The sequence below is a fragment of the Bidens hawaiensis genome, unplaced genomic scaffold (assembly GCF_021521415.1).
Source record: "Bidens hawaiensis isolate Kalapana, Puna unplaced genomic scaffold, B.hawaiensis_p1.1 tig00005663_1, whole genome shotgun sequence".
NCBI lineage: Eukaryota > Viridiplantae > Streptophyta > Magnoliopsida > Asterales > Asteraceae > Bidens > Bidens hawaiensis.
The window spans coordinates 730,530-750,994 of record NW_027491369.1 but is presented as its reverse complement, the minus strand read 5'-3'; the positions used below and the strand labels follow the sequence as shown (position 1 = coordinate 750,994).

Below are 20,465 nucleotides of genomic sequence, written 5' to 3'. Positions count from 1 at the left end.
TTACGTAATTACAATCCGCGGCTAACCTCGTCTTTAAAACCCTATATAAACTCGTTTAAAATTCAATTAATCGTATACACATGTTCCTCAAACCATCGCTAATCAAAACCCTAACCTAATTACAACACACCAGTTCTTTAATACTAGATTTGAGATCAACTTCGAGCCGCAAGCCCTAGTTCATTGTTATCCCTTAATCCATCATCATATACGCTAATAAAACATTCCTTAGTATTCGTTTTTAATCTATAAACGAAACCCCTAACTCAATTTGAATCAACTTTGAACGAATTAAACAAAGATTCTAGGGTTCGTTTGATTTGGGGGTATTCTTGGGACTGCTTGTTTATAAATTACGAATCTGGTTCTTTCAACAAGTTAAGGCACCAGCCCAACGGCTGGTGCGTGTTTGTGTAAGACGCTTACATCCGGCCAGGCGCCGGTTCGAACCCCACTCCACGCGGTTTGGCATTTTTTTTTAAATTACTTTTTCATTAGTATATATAATATTACTCATAAATATCAAGTAATAAATGTTAATTTTTGTCGAAACCAAACCTCTAAGCCTCCCGAAACCCGGTTTTATAGTTATATTTATTTATTTATTTTAAATATTTTTAATCACATTCTTACATTGCTATATTAAATAACAGTTACTTTAATAAACCGAACTATTTTAGATTGTTCATAATAAGCTTTCTTTTGAACCTCCACGTTAGTTTATATATATTACATAATATTTTACTTATTCATCAACAATTAATAATAATGGTAATTAAATACTAACAATAATAACATTAATAAATCACAACAACCGTATAATTATGATAATAAGAGTTGTTACATATTAATAATCTCATCGAGACCCAAGATCCGTCTTATTATTTTGTCATTAATATTTAACTCACTTTATCGTTAACAACTAGGAATAATTATCGGCAAATCTCGGGAAGCTTGATCGTTTTCCATCCTAGCCTTTTTCTTTTATTATCTCGTCCTCGTTAGGTTGCTTGATGATTGAAGAACACCTTTTCTTATTTTAAATTATTTATTATCGATTTGTAACTTTATTGTTAAGACAATGTTTGTGCTTTCGAAAATTGATATATGAATGAATAATTTAGATATTGACACGTGTATTTTACTTAGTGTCTTCTGAGCTATGATACAATCAATGTCGCGCCCCGGCATGTTCCGCAGTAGGTTGGGGTGTGACATTTAATTTATATATTCAGATTATGTTATTTAAATTTAATTGAAAATTTTAAACTAAATCGAATTCGAATAACACTCACAAAACCGATTGAGTAAACTTATTTAAATATTGGTCTATTCGAGTAACCGAATTAGAAAAACTCAGATAAAAAAAAAAAGACAAACCATCACCAAAACTATCAAATATCTAGTTATATATCTTAAATATAGAGTTATGTTCAAATAAGAAGTTTGATTTTACTAAGAAGGCTAGGAAGGAGGGTATTTTAGTCTACTACCTTAATATTGAAAACCCACTTCCTTTAATCTCAAAACCACTTACATTAAATTTCAGAAACCCACTTACATCTTCACTAATCTCCTACAACCACCACCATTCCATCACCCACCACCGCCACCACCTTGCCGGAAAAGTCTCTAGAAATTTCGTTGGAAAATTTCACTAGAAAAGTCGTCGAAAAGTCACCGATAAAAAATCCCCGGGAAATTTCGCCGAAAAAATCACCGAAAAACAATAACCGGAAAAGGACACCGGAAAACGGCCACCGCGAAAAAACAAAATTTAAAAAACACAATGGAAAAACACTATGAAAATAAACATGATGACAAAAACAAAATGAAAAACACAATTGTATACACAATATAAAAAACACAATGGAAAAACACTATGCAAAAACATAGTTGGATAAAACACAGTGAAGAAAAAACACAATGTATAACATATTACACAATGTATAAAAAAAAAACCACCAATTTTTTTTATTATTTTTTTTATAACAATTTGGTACTCATATTAAAGATATATAAATAAACGATTATTATTAAGGTGATTTTTTTTAATAAAAGATGTCGTATACAAAAGTTATGGACATTTAAAAAACGATGATGAAATTGACATGTGCCTTGCATGTGGAGAGATAACGTCAACAATTATGTGTTATTACTTTCTTGCCCTTTTCCTTATTTTATACTTAATTTTTATCCAAATCAATCTCAACCATTCAAATTCAAAATTAATGGTCTAGATTACTTCTTATCATTCCTACATAGATTATACTTCTTATCATAACCTGACCCGATAAATATATACTAATGAAATATTTAACAACTCTTTTAGTTGCTTCATATATTCTCTTAAGTCATCAGATTGTTTTATATTTAAATGGAGGCTTATCATGCATTTGACCTGAATTCATGGGTATGGGTCCATCAAACCCAGATAATCGTTAAATGAGTTATAACATCTCATTAAATTAAAAAGTAATCTCATCAAATATTTGATATGACAATCCTATAAATTAGGGATATATTAAAAATTAATATTCGATTTAAAAAATATATATTTTTTATAATTAAGAAACAATTTTATAGTAAAATAAATAAGCGGGTCATGAGTCTCACCAAACATAGATAGCTTTTAAACCAAGTTATAACATTTTATTTATTTGTGAAATGCTTTCATTATCAAATACTAAGTATATTATTAAATTTCTTACAATAAATAAAATTAAAATAAAAAAATTTATAAATATTGGAAACGGATAATGTGAAAGAACCTCGTAATATGAAAGATAAAAACTAGTAATAATATAAAAAAAGCCTTAGACATAAGACCATCTGTAGTGGTTGGCATTATGTGGCGTTTTGGAGCCATAATGCCTGGGAACACCGCCCCCCATGCATTATAGATGACATTATGGTGGTAAGCGTTACGTACATAACGCTAGTGTGACACAAGTTTTGAGGGTTTTATGAGTGAGAGGTAGAGAGAGAGGGGGAGGAGAGAGAGAGAGAGGCGTTTTGGGGTATTTTTCCCACTACGCCCACTTTTTGCAAAATGCTCAAAAGCTGACTAGGCGTCACATGACGTAAAATGTCCGGATGTGCTTAGTTATGACTACGCATGGTCTAACCCAAAAGCTCATATATTCTATAAAAGATAAAAAAAAATGTTTATATATAATGTGAATTATGGTTATCCGAATCAAATCGACTCAAGATACTTATGAATTCGAATTAGACTTTCAAGTAGAAAAAGGATTAAATTTGAGTAATTAGAAATTTCAATTTCAATTTGATTAAAATCTTAGGTTATTCGATTTCAATTCAAATAAGAAAGAAGATGTTCATGTTGGTATTGAACATAATAGGAAAACCGTATAGCTTTTTGAGTTCCAACCTGGTGTAGATCAGGGCCATTTTTGTGTAGCAAATCCGGCACATTTTTTATTTCGGGGCTGTGAGTGTGTGACACGATTAATTTAGTGGCTGTTTGTAGCTTTTTAAGGGTCATTAAAAGACTATCTCTTACTGTTTCATAACCTCTTAATGGTTAAAATGTAAAGGTAATATCTTAATAACAATTAAGAGGCTACCAAACAACCCAGAGTAACACTATTAATCTCTACACGCATACCTATTTTATTTTTCTCATTGGTTTTGAAATTCAACGTTTACTTTAAACAGATTTCTTAGTATATCTATTTTGATAATCATATTCATGAGTTTGCTTTTCCAAGAATACGCGTCAAGGATAAAATTCAACAACGTAGTTTCTTGGAACCCATCTTACTTTGTGATTTTATTTTCTTATGCATAACAATTTGGAGAACGTAGAGGACAAGAAAACGTGTCATCTGGAATTTAAATGGAAATTTCTTTCCTTGCATCAAAGTCAAGTCAATCTCTTGGAATGCATTATGCATATAATCGTACTTTCTTTGTAAATACGTACGTATTGGACTTGGAGGCAAAAAAGTAATAGAAACTTGTTATGTAAGTTAACAGTGAATAGATATTTGTGTTAATAGAAGATTATAAAACATGTAAATTATAAAGGATTGTTTTAATTAAATACGTTCAAATTGTAATATTCTTTATAAGGTTCAATTACATTCAATTCATCTGCAATCTTATTAATCATCCCTCTTTAGTCGGTCTTCATTAAACCTTCCCACAAATGTTGTTTATATGAGTTTATTGATGGCTTCTTGATCTACAAACTCGTTTACAGCACTGAATTGTTGTTATTGTAGAGTACTTTTCCAAAATGTAGGTACATTTGTGTTGGTAATAAATCTACCTCGGGATAAATGAACTATTTGATACAGTGGGAAGTGAACCTGGATTGTTTACTCTATGCATTGGACCATACTCATTTAGTTGTATGGTGCTGTCAGCTACATAAGGTGGGTTCGCAGGTGAAGGAAGTGGTTCTATATTCTTAGATAACATTTGTAGAACCATAGACATGGTTGGTCTAAGCGATGCAATTTCTTGAATGCAAAGAAGCCCAATGTGCATCACTCTTTCTACTTCCTTCTTTGTTTTGCGGCTGGTTTCTTTAATCAACATCAAATTTTCATCAATAAGCTCCTCCATTGACCTTTGCTTAAAATGCTCCCATGCCTATCATGTCAGAAATGAGGAAATTATTAAATTCTACATTAATTTTAGAATAAATTCTTAAAATGCTATACGAACTGATTGTACTTACCATAGAAATCAAGATACGCGTGTCCTCTGATGTTTGCATCCCTCTATTTGGCATTCCAGTAACAATCTCAAGCAAAAGCACGCCATAGCTATATACATCCACCTTTTCACTTAATTTGCCATAGGCAATGTGTTCTGGAGCCATATATCCACTGCAATAACAAACCAAAACAAGTAATGAAAAGTAAAATCAAACATCCTTATCTTTGGTTGTATATTAACAAGAATTCCTATAAGTAGTGCATACAGTGTTCCAGCAATCCCAGTGCTTATATGATTTGTATCTTTTTGAAAGATCTGGCTAACCCAAAATCAGCAATCTTAGCATCAAGCCTCAAGTCCAACAAGATGTTAGCGGCTTTTATATCACAGTGAATGATCCTGATTTTATAGTTTTCATAAAGGTATGTCAAACCTTCCGCTATCCCTACAATTATGTCATATCTTTTTGCCCAGTTTAGTTCCTTACCTCTAGCCGAATCTGTACAAATTAAAAAAAATACAGTAGATGAGTAAAACAAATTACATTTTCATCAACTGACAATTGAATGACAAAATTGTTGGTTCAGGCCCCAAGTTAACACACACAAACACACGTATATGTATGTAGTATGTGAATATATAATATGAAATGAGAAGATGTTATTATTGTTATTAGATTTATGAGTAATGAATGAAAGAATGTTGCAGGAAGTAAACACCCTTTCATTCAATAAAGTAAGGCTATATATAGCCATCAAGTACAACCAACTAAACATGAAAATAGCAACAACTTTCTAGTCAACCTAAAGAATCGGTACAACCCACTATCCCACTTGCATACTTCCAACGTACACTTTAAAATGAATGGGTCAAACTCTATCAATTATGACTAGACACAAATTAAATAAACAAAACATAAAACAATAAATAAATGCTTTAGTCTCCAGATTCCATCCATGCATATCACCTCATACCTCATGTGAACATAACTCTTGAAACCCATGACAATTGAATGACAAAATGCTGACACACCATGTTAACTTGAGCTTGGGGGGGGGGTTTGGGAAGTCAAAGTGCTTACCAAAGATAAAGTGATCGAGACTCGTGTTGGGTAGATATTCATAAATGAGAATACTTTCAGGACCGAAGCAACTAAATCCTATCAACTTAACCAGATTTTTGTGGTCGACACTGAAGAAACATGAAATGAATCTGACCTGATCCATGACGATGTTCCCCGGTCTTCTAGATGAACGAACCACAACTCGATCTTCTTCTCCAGGTAGCTTGAGATCTGCAATGGCTTTTGGGGGTGTGGAGGTGACTGCTAAGAAATCTCGAGGATCTCTTGTTTACAGACACAAAAATGGTTATGGTGGTGGCTCTTATTGAGAACAACAACAACCCTTAATAAGGAGGTGGAGACCTCCTTATATAGGGAGCCTCATGGCCACCATCATGGTACCCTAATGGGCCTAGCCCAGTTAGGGTTACCTCCATAAAACCCCCTCAGCCCAATAATATTGTATTAGTCCATATAATAAAATAAGTCAAACATAATAAATTAAGGTCGTAAGCCGGGCTTAGTACCATACCCCTACAAGCCCCCCAAGTCCAGTGTTGCTCCTATGCGTGCAAGCGTTTAGGTGGAGCGCTGGACTTCATAAGGTGTGTTAGGATATGAGGCGGTTTTTTCCCTTTTCTTCGGCCTTGTCTTTATTGTCTTTGAGTTTTGAGAGGTTTTCTCCATGATGGTGACATGTTGTGATCCTTATGATAATAATGGTGCACTGGCATGAATAAGATATAGCACGCATCATAACAATAGTGGCGCAGGGCCTGATAAAAGATAGAGTGCGCATCTCGATAATAATGTAATGCAACTTGCGCGCGAGGCAGCTTACGAGCTATAAAAATAATGAAGCTTGCGCGCGAGCCGACTTACGAGCTATAAAAATAATGAAGCTTGCGCGCGAGGCGACTTACGAGCTATAAAATAATGAAGCATGCGCGAGTTGCGGCTTATGAGCTATAATATGATGATAATGAGTGGCCCACAAGGGCCTCTTCTACGCAGGATGACTATCCCAACTTGTTTTCAAAATAATAATGGAGGCACAAAAGGCCGGATAATAATAATAATGTCATAGGTGCTTGTGCGACTCGTAGCCGAACCTGCAAAAACATATCAACTAAAAGTGGATGTATTACAAGGTTCCCATCCTCGGGCCAATTATGAGGTGTGCCCAACCTACGTTGGCGTGTGGCCGTTTGGGATATTATTAGGCTCCCGACCTTTATGTTTGGCGCGTGGCCATGTGGGATATTATTAGGCTCCCGACTTTTATGTTTGGCGCGTGGCCATGTGGGATATTATTAGGCTCCCGACCTTTATGTTTGGCGCGTGGCCATTTGGGATATAATTAGGCTCCCGACCTTTATGTTTGGCGCGTGGCCTTATGGGTTTATGAGGATTCCCAACCTTTAAGTTTGGCGCATGGCCGTATGGGTTTATAAGGATTCCCAACCTGTATATTCGGATGTCTTCCATCCTTAGGCGAATTATAAGGTGTGCCTAACCTAATATTCGGCGCGTAGCCGAGCGGGTTTATTAGGATTCCCAACCTATATATTCGGATGTCTTCCATCCTTAGGCGAATTATGAGGTGTGCCCAACCTAATATTCGACGCATAGCCGAGCGGGTTTATTAGAATTCCCAACCTTTAAGTTTGGCGCGTAGCCATATATTTTGCATTAATATAAGCACTTTTGTGCCATTTCATGCAAATCCTATATACTCATACATCAAGAAAACACCTTCATTCATCATACAAAAGACATCCAGATCGCTTCTTCAGTCCCCGATGATGGTGGTAGTGAATTTCATCCATGCGGAAGCGTGACGAGCCCTGGTAGTTTCCCGCAAAAGTTGTTTACGGACGCGAAATGGCGCGAATCAACCCGCTATGGAACTCTCTCGTGATCTGCGGGAGCCAGGAATGACCCGCGATACATCCATGATGGCTGAAATTAACTTGTGGGAGTGCGCATGCGGCTCTTTATGGTTGCTAGTTGATCCTCGTGAGTGCCCAGATGACCCGCCGTTAGTGTTTCATGGTGGCACTGTGCCGGGGCTGGAATATCTGAGCGCTTGTCACCCGCGGGAGTTGAGCGCGCGCGCATGGCGGGGAGTTGAGCGCGCACGCATGGCGGGGAGTTGAGCGCGCACGCATGGCGGCGGATTGTTTATCTGCGGAAGCGCACGCATGGCGGAGTAGAGTTGATCAGCGGGACACGCATGCATGCACGGTGACGCGATGATCCTTAGCTCGCATGCATGGTGACGTATTGTTGAAACCCATCGGCGCACATGAACGGTGGTCGGGTGCTTACCTGCGGAGCTTGCAGGTGACCCGCCTTGGTCAGAGTTTGTTATGTCGGAGCACGGCGCCCATGAATGGTGTCGTCTTCCAAGCTCATATTGTACTATTTTTGACCCGCATGGGTCGTCTTCCAACCCGCATGGGGTTTTGATCCGCGGTGCGCATGCATGGCGGCGGAGCGGTTACTCGCGGGCGCGCATGCATTGAGGCGGAGTCTTCTGCGTAAAACCGAAGGCATGGAGTCGTCTTCCGACCCACATGGTGGTTTCCGCGAGCGCGCATGCATGGCGACGGAGTGATGACTCGCGGGCGCGCATGCGTCATGGCGGAGCATGGATATTTCCGCGGTGGCGGAGTTTTTCCGAGACTGTTAACTTTAGTTGCTCCGGTGGTGATGGAGGAGCACCGATATGCGTGTGTGGGGTACTTTTTCTTCATCTCATAAAGGCAAAATTTTTTGGGAATGATTAAAAGCTGGAGTGTGTTGTTTAGCGATGCGCATGCACGGTGGCGAGGTGTTGGATCGCGGTGATGCGGTGCTCGGCGCCAGCGCGTATGCGTGATGGCGCGCTGCTGCTTCATAGTGGTGGGACTCATGCATGGTGGCATGCACCATGGCGGCCAGATGGTTATCCGCGGTGGCGTGTACACGTGGTGGCGTAACGACATTACCCGGTGGCGAGGTTTACTTGTCGTGGCGCGCATGAATGTTGGCATTGTATTGAACCACGGCGAGCGCATGCGCGGTGGCGGAGCGTTGTGCCTGTTGGGTTTTAAACAAGTTTATCAAAGTCAAGTTAACCATATTTAACTAGAAAACGCAACGGAAGCTTATATCTTAATACTTGTTAAAGAACATACCATTATGTTAAAACTAAAACCCAATGAACAAGGATCAATATTACAAGAACAATATGCTCACAAAATGTAAATGTACCTCCTTATACCTTATAGGAAGATGTAGGTTGTTGAAGGGGATGATGAATGAAAGGCAAGCCTCCAAAGAAGAAAACCTCAAGAGAGTGATACCCCAAGCCTTTTGCAACAACACCAAGTTATTTGCTAGGATTCTTGAACACCAAAACAAGCTCACCAAGCTCTCCCAAAATGCCAAGGTTGGCCGTGAGTTTTAGGAGAGGGAAGGAGAGAGTTTTTGATTCAAAACTTGAATTCAAAATGGAGAGAGGAGTGATGCTTTGCATGTGTTGTGATTGGAGATGTATAAAGGAGATGTCAACACAAAAGGACAAAATAATAAATGGACAAACCATCCACCCACATGGGGTGGCCGGTTTTGTTATTTTTTTTTTTTTTTTTTTTTTTTGTTTTAACATTTAAATATCTCCATCTCTTATTTTATAAAACTCATTTTTATAAAATGCACATACATTTATGTAATTATTTAACCAATTAAATAATTAATTTATATAAACAAATTATCCAGATAATTTATTTAAATCCTCAAGTGTGTTTGTTTAGAAAACCAATTTTCTAAACACGTAGTGTTCGGTATTCATTTAAATGATCAAATCATTAAAAGAATACATTTGGTGTCGTCTAGCTTGTTATTGGGTATGACCCGACTTGGATCAAACACAGTTAGCCACATTAGTATAATTATGTGTCTCGGGCATACGTAATTCCAACAATCTCCCACTTGCACGAGATACATAGAAAATTAATGCAAGTGGTGAATACCGCCTAACAACAGTTCACCACCCCTAATGTGTTTGACGAAGTGCCATTCAATAACATCATCCCTTCAAGTCCCTTACTTGATATGATTTAGGTGAATCTATCATTATATCCCTTTGTTACTAGATGTCATGTTGAATCTAAGAGACATAGGTGATCATTCTCTTTACAATTCAACTTTATCAGGCCTTAGACATCTAAACTCTCAACACATAAGAGGAACAAATTCCGTCTTGACTGTATACGCCTCTCACTATCACTTTATACTCCACCTGAGCTCATCCTTATGTACCATCTTTTACGAATAGCGAAGGGGAGAGTCAAAGTGTAATACTTGGTGAAAATCAAGACCCAATATACATCTCAGGTCTAAGGATAATATGAAATTCTCCTTTACTCAAAATTACTAATGATCAAGTCAATCGACTCCATGTAGTAATATTGAGAGCGGGTCAGTCCAATATTTGTATCCCACAAATATCTATGAACCTTGGCAGCAAACCTATGCTCCATATTCATTCCTTATGAATATCCACCAATCCTAGTTCATAATAGTCTTGCTTCATATTTGTTCCCACAAATGTGATCGACTACGGACTTTTAGAATAAGATAACTTATTCATGGATTAAACATGCAAAATTAGAATTTAACTCAAGATTCCATAATCATATAAAAGTTAAATTACAAAAGTCTTTTAAACGTAAATACAAAATAGATCAAATCCAATTACTAGAATATCGAAGTCCTAAGCCACTCGCATGACGCTCATGTTTCGGTCTTTCTAGGAGCTTCGTGAATGGATCCGCAAGATTTTGATCAGTTCCAACTTTGCGAATACATATCTTTCCCTTTTCAACTTCATCCCTTATGTAGTTGAATCTCCGCTCTATGTGCCTTGTCTTTTGGTGTGAACGAGGTTCCTTGATTTGTGCAATCGCACCCTCGTTGTCACAAAAGATTTCTAGGGGGTCTTGAATGGAAGAGACCACCCCTAGATCAGTAATGAATTTCTTCAACCATGCAGCTTCCTGAGCTGCTAATGAAGCGGCGATGTATTCTGATTCTGTAGTGGACAATGCTACCACTTCCTGTTTTGAGCTCTTCCAAGAGACAGCTCCTCCATTAAGAGTGAACACATACCCAGACTGTGATCGAGAATCATCTCGATCAGTTTGGAAGCTCGCATCCGTGTAACCTTTTATAGCGAGTTCCTCCTCACCAGATCCATATATCAGAAACATATCCTTAGTCCTCCTAAGGTATTTCAATATGTTCTTAACAGCCATCCAATGACTGTCTCCTGGATTCTGTTGGTATCTGCTTGTCATGCTCAAAGCGCATGACACATCCGGTCTAGTACATATCATCGCATACATGATGGATCCTATAGCAGAAGCATATGGGATTTGTTTCATCATGTCTTGCTCACCCTTTGAGCTTGGACATTGAGCTGAACTCAATATGGTCCCTCTTTGAATAGGTACAAAACCTTTCTTGGAGTTTTCCATCTTGAACCTTTTCAAGATTTTATCAATGTATGTACTTTGGTTCAAACCTATCAAGCGCCTTGACCTATCCCTATAGATCTTTATTCCCAAAATATAGGCAGCTTCACCAAGATCCTTGATGGAAAATCTACTTCCAAGCCAAGCCTTAACGCTTTCCATGGTTGGAATGTCATTTCCAAATAGTAGAATGTCATCGACATACAATACTAAGAAGGTAATTATACTCCCACTAGCCTTTTTATACACACAAGCCTCATCAGCGTTCTTGATGAACCCAAAATTTTTGATTTCTTCATCAAAACGATGATTCCAAGTTCTAGATGCTTGTTTCAATCCATAGATTGATTTCTTTAACTTGCATACCTTTTTAGGATGTTTCGGATCGACAAAACCCTCAGGCTGAACCATATAGACATCTTCCTCAAGATATCCATTTAGGAAAGCGGTCTTGACATCCATTTGCCAAATTTCATAATCATAATGTGCGGCTATGGCAAATAATATCCTAATAGACTTTAGCATTGCCACAGGCGAAAAAGTTTCATCATAATCAACCCCTTGAGTTTGAGTGAAACCTTTAGCTACAAGTCTTGCTTTATAAGTATCCAAGTTTCCATGCATATCCGTTTTTCTTTTGAAAACCCACTTACTTCCAACAGCTTTGGAGTTGAGTGGTGGTTCAACCAATTCCCAAACTTGGTTGTCATACATGGATTGCATCTCAACGTTCATGGCTTCAAGCCATTTGTCACAATCATTCTTGGACATTGCATCACGGTATGTGGTTGGTTCATCCGAATCTACCACGTAGCAACCTTCTACAAAAAATCCATATTTTTCAGGTGGATTGCTAATTCTACCAGATCTGCGAACGTTTTGTGTGTTTTGATCAACCACTTGATCACTTTCAACAACCTCTTGTTGAGTGCTAGTATCAACCAATTGTGTATCATCTTGTGATTCTTGATCCTCATCAAATTTCACTGTTCTACTATTAGTTCCTTCCTCAAGGAACTTAGTTTCCAAGAACTTACCCTTTCGAGCAATAATAACATTTTGCTCACTAGGATCGTAAAAGTAATATCCTAAATCATCTTTAGGATAACCTATAAAGATACACTTAGTGGATCGGACTTCTAATTTGTTTGGGGTGTATTGCTTTACATAAGCTTCACAACCCCAAACTTTTAAGAATGATAGCGATGGAGCCTTTCCATGCCATACTTCAAAAGGTGTCTTCTCCACTTTCTTGGTTGGAGCCATATTCAATATGCGAACAGCGGAAAGTAAAGCATAGCCCCAAAATGATAGAGGTAAAGTGCTTCTAGCCATCATCGATCGAACCATATCTAATAGGGTACGATTTCTCCTTTCAGACACACCATTATGTTGTGGTGTTCCAGGTGGAGTAAGTTGTGAAATAATTCCACAACTCTTAAGATGATCTTGAAAAACACTACTTAGGTATTCACCTCCTCTATCACTACGAAGTACTTTGATTGTGGTTTTGAGTTGTCTTTCTACTTCAGCTTTGAAGTCTTTGAACATTTCAAAAGCTTCATCTTTGTGTTTCATTAAGTACACATAACCATATCGACTATAATCGTCAATAAAGGTAATGAAGTATCTTTCACCATTCCTAGTCATTGGTCTAAAAGGACCACATACATCCGAATGTATGATACCCAATAATTCTTTTGACCTTTCAAAAGTTTTATTAAAGGGTTGCTTTGTCATTTTGCCTTGTAAACAAGATTCACATACATCAAATGAATCAAACTCATTGGTTTCTAGAATACCACTCTTGCGAAGAGTTTGCATGCGATTCTTGCTTATATGTCCAAGGCGACAATGCCAAAGATAGGGATCACCCAAGTCCTTCTTGAGTTTCTTGGTGTTGACATTATACATTGAACTACTATGTGACATACCACTTTGATCTATTTCATATATACCATTCATGGGTATAGCTTTAAAATAAAATATGCCATTCATCAAAACATGAATATCATAATCAATAAACTTAAGATCAAAGCCACATTGTTTTAAAAGGGACACGGAAATAATGTTTCTCCTTAACTTAGGAGCATACAAAACATTTTTCAAAATTACTTCCAAACCACTTGGAAGCTTTAACATGTAGTCTCCTTGAGCTTGGACTTCAACTCTTGCTCCATTGCCCATAAAGAGACTAATGTCCCCTTTGTTGAGTTGCTTACTTCTTTTGAACCCCTGCAACAAATTGCAAATGTGAGTTCCACATCCGGTATCAAGTACCCATGTATTTGAAGAAATAACATTTAGTTCAACATATATAGTAAAGATAATACCTGAGGTTTGCTCCGCATCCCTCTTATCTTTTAACGCTTTGAGATAGGTCGGACAATTTCTTTTCCAATGACCTATCTCTCCACACTCAAAGCATGGATCTTGCGTCGCAACCTTTTGCTTCTTTTCCTTCGGTTTGTAGGGCGTGATGGCTTTCCTCTTTCCCTTTCCTTGGACGTGGCCCTTGCCCTTAGCAACACTTGCTTTGGGGTTGGAGTTATGTCCCCTTTTGCCTTCATTGATTGTTAGAACGGGTAAAACCCTTTTACCCATTCCCGCTTCGGCCGTTCTTAGCATTGCGTGAAGCTCACCAATGCTTTTGTCCCACCCGTTCATGTTATAGTTCATGACAAAGGTTTCAAACCTTTTGGTCAAAGAGTTGAGGATCAAATCCGTAGCCAACTCATTAGAGACGGGACAATTCAACCTACGAAGCTTTTCAATGTAGCTTTTCATCTTTAGGACATAAGATGAGACGCTTTGGGTTTCCTCCATACGACATGCATGAAACGCTCGAACCGTTTCGAAACGTTCCGCTCTAGCTTGTTGAAGGAACATTTCCTTCAATTGAGTTATCATGTCGTATGCCCCATGATGCTCGAAATCCTTTTGGATTTCGGGAATCATAGTTCCCAACATGAGGCAAGAGGCTTGCACCGAATCTTTGGTGTACTTAACCCAATCGTAATAAGCCTCCTCATCTTCCACGTTAGGCTCGTCGGGAATGGGATCGTCTAAGACATATGATATCTCTTCTTGCTTGAGAACTATTCTCAAGTTGCGATACCAATCCATAAAGTTATTATGGTTTAGACGATCCTTTTCAAGGATGGTTCTTAAGGATAGGTTACGGGTGTTATGGGTAGAGGTGTTTGCATTGTTAGCGGCCATCTACAAAATTTAACAAAGTTTTATTTTAGTATTATAAACAATTTAATTATTAATACCCTTTTATTCCAAATTTTAAAATAATAATTAAATTCTAGAATCCAACGATAAATCAAATTTTGGTTAGGTGACCTTTATCCCGTTATTTGATTTAACAAGGTAGTCAACCTTGACAATTGCAACCCTTTGCAACTTCTAGAGGTATGGGACCATTCGAAATCCTTATTTCGTGTTGGCATGTTTATCCCATCAACACCATTGGACCCCATGCTTAGGTGACCTTTATCACATGGTTTCCAATTCAAGTCGTCCTACTTGTATAAACATGTAAGATTAACATACAAGTGGTTAGGTGACCTTTATCCCACAATTATGTTAATATTACCTTAAGTATATTAGTTTGCTCTAAAATGGTTAGGTGACCTTTATCCCATTTAAAGTTTCCTAATACGTTAAGTGTCTTACAAAAGGATGGTGTTAGACTTGTTTCCTTGGTAATTATGAAAAAGGGATTTTTAAGTTTTCCAATATTCTAGTTTGAAAAACATTATGCCATATCCTAACATGCATTTAGTAATATGGCGATTTTGAAAACCAATTTTCAAGGTTCTAGTTATAATAAAACCAATTTTATTATATGTGAGTAATCGCTTAGTTTTAATAAACCCATTTTATTAACTAATTGACGCGATATTACCAAATATATATTAGAACCCGTTTTATGCTAGTTGTCGTTCCTATGTGACGGTTTGGATATCCTAATATCTATCAACCACACATTACATAAAGTAAAACAAACAACCAAGCATACATGCAAAATATAGTCATAACCGAGAACCGCTAAGTTTGACCATACTTGTTAGCCGAAACAAGTATAGGTCATAAGTCTCACCTAAGGGACAAAACATGACACAAGGATGGAATGTTGACTCCCACTTGACCTTGCATCCAAATGCTTCAAGTATCCTTTCCAAGTTGTTTGTGTTCTTGTTGGGCTTGTAAATGGGCTCCAAACTTCCAAAAGTCTTCTTGGGCCCAAGAGTGAAATTTATGGGCTTAATGGGCTTGAATCCCATGATGGGCCGGTGAGGCCCAACAAGCCCAAAATTTGGTCCAAGGCCCAAATCCACCAATTCTTGCATCTTCAATTTTTACAAAATGTATCCTAATACATATTTTTCTAAAACAAAGAAAATGCAACTAATCTATTTATTACATACCAACTTATGAATAAATAAATTACACAAGCCTAAAATATGAATTATTACAACCATATTGAATAATAAATATAACCAACATACACATAACAACAATCAACACATCCAAGGTCTCGGTTTCGGTTATGACACATCCAAACATACCAAATGTTCTAAGCATGCAACCTAAGCAACCAATGCCTAAATACATCAAAAAAAAGGCAGCCCCCCCCCCCAAAGGAGGCTACGGCTCAACCCCCCCCCCCCCCAAAATTTTGCAATTTTGATATTTTCAACATCCAAATGTTAGTAATGGTTTCCTAAGATCTTTGCATGCATGTCAAGATCTTACAAAACCATGAGGGGTAAAATCCACCAAAATTTCGGACCCCTTTTCACCCATGAAAAAACCGAAATCTATGAACATGCAAGGAGCATAAGTCCTTGTAACCGGCTCTGATACCATTGTTGGGTTTTAAACAAGTTTATCAAAGTCAAGTTAACCATATTTAACTAGAAAACGCAACGGAAGCTTATATCTTAATACTTGTTAAAGAACATACCATTATGTTAAAACTAAAACCCAATGAACAAGGATCAATATTACAAGAACAATATGCTCACAAAATGTAAATGTACCTCCTTATACCTTATAGGAAGATGTAGGTTGTTGAAGGGGATGATGAATGAAAGGCAAGCCTCCAAAGAAGAAAACCTCAAGAGAGTGATACCCCAAGCCTTTTGCAACAACACCAAGTTATTTGCTAGGATTCTTGAACACCAAAACAAGCTCACCAAGCTCTCCCAAAATGCCAAGGTTGGCCGTGAGTTTTAGGAGAGGGAAGGAGAGAGTTTTTGATTCAAAACTTGAATTCAAAATGGAGAGAGGAGTGATGCTTTGCATGTGTTGTGATTGGAGATGTATAAAGGAGATGTCAACACAAAAGGACAAAATAATAAATGGACAAACCATCCACCCACATGGGGTGGCCGGTTTTGTTATTTTTTTTTTTTTTTTTTTTTTTTGTTTTAACATTTAAATATCTCCATCTCTTATTTTATAAAACTCATTTTTATAAAATGCACATACATTTATGTAATTATTTAACCAATTAAATAATTAATTTATATAAACAAATTATCCAGATAATTTATTTAAATCCTCAAGTGTGTTTGTTTAGAAAACCAATTTTCTAAACACGTAGTGTTCGGTATTCATTTAAATGATCAAATCATTAAAAGAATACATTTGGTGTCGTCTAGCTTGTTATTGGGTATGACCCGACTTGGATCAAACACAGTTAGCCACATTAGTATAATTATGTGTCTCGGGCATACGTAATTCCAACAGTGCCACGGTGATCATCACAACTTGCGGCTTGCTTGTCGGAGCAGGAGGCGGCGTGGACTCTAATTGCCCGCCATGTTTTTGTTTTTTCCGGTGATAGGTTTTTCAATGAAATTCTTGGATGATGATAAGAAAATTGGAAACTGGACCCACCGGGTATTTAGGATCCTACCTCCACTAGTCCCCCTAGTCCAGTGCTGCTCCTGGGCGTGCAAGTGGTTAGTTGGAGTTCTGGACTTATTAGGAATGCTTGTACGGTTTTTCCGATCCGGTGCTTCCCAAATGTACTTTTTTGCTTATATTTCTACTTTGCTTCGGGTTGTAAGAGGTTTTAATCATGATGGCGCGTTGAGCGAAGCGGAGCGCGTCCGGTATACGGAGCGTGCCCAGCCTTGTATTCGGCACGAGGCCATATGTTACCCGCGGTGATCGTGTCGGAGCTTTAACTTGGCCTGCGGGAGCCGTATCTGACCGGCCATTTCTTTGCTCAGAGCGTACATGTGATCCGCAAAAGCCGGACTTGACCCGCGGAAGCTCTTGTGACCCGCAGAGGTTGTACTTAAGCTGCTGGAGTTTTTCGCCATGACCCGCGGTCAGATTTGATCCGCGGTTGCGCGTTAGTGACCCGCGGTATGTGAGGTTGGTCCCTTCCAACATTTAAGTTGCCCGCTAGTTATTCATTGATCCGCGGGAGTTCATAATGTGATCCGCCAATTATTATTTAGCGCGTGCGGCATGCTATGGCGGAGTTGAATCGCTGGAAGCGCGCATGCAACCCGCTGTGGCGGAGAGTAATCGCCGGGAGCGCGCATGCAACCCGCTGTGGCGGAGAGTAATCGCCGGGAGGGCGCATGCAACCCGCTGTGGCGGAGAGTAATCGCCGGGAACGCGCATGCAACTAAAGTTCGTTTGGTTCTGCGGGCGCGCATGATGGCGGCGGAGTATATTGATGGCGGGCGCGCATGCAACTAAACACAGTGGTTTCTGCGGGCGCGCATGATGGCGGCGGAGTATATTGATGGCTATTATTTTGAGGCTGTACTCAGCCTGTCATTCTCCCAGAAGATGCCTTCCCACATGAGTCAAAGATATGCAAATATGATGGTACCCACTGCAAAAAGAGTTGTACCTGTGTATTCCTTTTTTACACCCAATTTTTGCTTTGTGACTATAGATCTAGAACTTATTCCAGCATTGAACACTGAAAAGTCAGATCTGGATCCGGCACCCATTGCGTATGAACGCAGATCTAGAGAGACAAGAATATCGAACGTAACTGTTGCTCAAACGGAATCAGATCTGAAGGAATTAGAACCAGATCTAACCTCCGTCACTCTAGAAACACAGATCAGGCATGAAACGGGGAAGATTGAGGTGTGGTTCGTTACCGTCCCACAGATGGCGCCAATGAAGAAACATGAAATGAATCTGACCTGATCCATGACGATGTTCCCCGGTCTTCGAGATGTACGAACCACGACTCGATCTTCTTCTCCAGGTAGCTTGAGATCTGCAATGGCTTTTGGGGGTGTGAATGTGACTGCTAAGAAATCTCGAGGATCTCTTGTTTACAGACACAAAAATGGTTATGGTGATGGCTCTTATTGAGAACAACAACAACCCTTAATAAGGAGGTGGAGACCTCCTTATATAGGGAGCCTCATGGCCACCATCATGGTACCCTAATGGGCCTAGCCCAGTTAGGGTTACCTCCACAAAACCCCCTCAGCCCAATAATATTGTATTAGTCCATATAATAAAATAAGCCAAACATAATAAATTAAGGTCGTAAGCCGGGTTTAGTACCATACCCCTACAGACACTGCTAATGATATTGACTTCATTGTAGAAGTCACATGCTCGATCTTTGTGGTTGAAGAAAAGTCTCTTCACAGCAATTTCTCTTCCGTTTTGAAGAATACACTGTAACAATGTTCATCATGTAGAGTCTTGTCATGTGACTTGGGCATTTGATTATCCAAAAACACCATAACTCTAAATTATGCAAGAAGCCGAGGATAAGGAATTAAAGTTGTTTGATTAGGTTAGATGGTTGACTCTGAAATACGTTATACACTGTTCCAAATCCCCCTTGCCCGAGTTTATTGGCTTCATCGAAATAATTTGTGGCTTTCTCTATCGTGGAGTATTTAAAGTTCAAGCTACTAATATTCAACAATTTAATGTCATCAGAACCTGGAATATAAAATGAATCAGAATGTTTCACAACTTCTTTTGCTAAATAAATAGTTAAAAAGAACAATCGAGTGAAAACGGGTACCTTTTCTTTTTGATTTACTTTTGTGCTTCCATGCATAAAAAACAACTTGGAATGCTACAATGGAACCAACTGACATTATAATGGCCAATATCTTCCCTACAATTGGCACAAAAATGAACGGTCAACAAAAAAATGCAACTTATCACCCCATTCAATAAATGATTTATTCAACTATCGTCATTAAAAAAAAAGGAGACTCAATTTCCCCTTGTAATATTTAAGAAAAAAATATAATTAACTCTTTATGTTTCATGTTCAGACCCTTGAAAATGATTTTGTATTTCCAGAATTACGTATCACTAGCATAATTCCACCGTCACCGTCACCGTCACCATTGTCTCACGCAGTACCACACTTTTTCTTATAATAAATGGGCGTTTTTGTAGAACACATATAACTGAATGTACACGATTTATACAAAATTAGGGGGTCCAAAAGTTTAATATTCAAGAAGAGTGAGATTTTATTTACCTTTAGAGAGTCCATTGTGATGAGGATTTGAAGAATTGGAATCAGAATACCTCATGAAGCAACCAGTAAACAATGCATACCCCTCTGACCCAGGCAAGCAGTCTAACATCGACTCAGCTGCTTTTTTCAAGCATTTCTCACAAGAACCAGGGTCTAACGTACGCAAGCAATCAGCCTGTGCATAATTTGTCCCAGATATAACAATTTGTATTCTGGCATGGTAGTTGCTGGTTTTAGGTGAAGTTTCCACTGCTTGAGCCACAGCCTTCCTTACTGATTGCTCAAAGGCATTGTTTCTCCTTGTATTATTGGGGCATATACTTCTATCTCCTTGTCCTGTATACTCCTCAAAGAAACTATAATTCTCATATCTCAAAAAGCAACCGTCGAGATAGACTCTGCCACCTGTATTGGGTATGCAACCAGGAAGCGCAGCACGTCCTATGGCATGGCATACTAGGCAATCATTGGTAGGAATATTACCGTAACACTGGCTAAGTCCATGAGCTAAAGAAGTAGCCGTGCCAGCTGTTCCAAAATTTGATTTTTTGATACTGGTGGAAAACACTTTCCATTATCTGGACAAAGCTCGGAATGAAACTTTGATTTGTCGTTACTGTATTTCCACAAGTCTGTTGGATAATCATGAAACTGTTATTCATCCCTGTTCCAT

General features: G+C 38.4%; 1 pseudogene across 1 annotated transcript; it reads right to left on the bottom strand.

Moving 5' to 3' along the window:
* Positions 1-4,293: 4,293 nt before the first annotated feature.
* Positions 4,294-20,454, bottom strand: LOC143630427 (cysteine-rich receptor-like protein kinase 2; annotated as a pseudogene). The gene is made up of 8 exons (XR_013153162.1): positions 19,793-20,454; positions 19,322-19,417; positions 19,109-19,236; positions 18,862-18,963; positions 5,774-5,909; positions 4,958-5,191; positions 4,712-4,862; positions 4,294-4,623 (listed from the first exon to the last, which is right to left on the bottom strand). The product of XR_013153162.1 is annotated as a cysteine-rich receptor-like protein kinase 2 (transcript).
* Between the last annotated feature and the right edge of the window lie 11 nt (positions 20,455-20,465).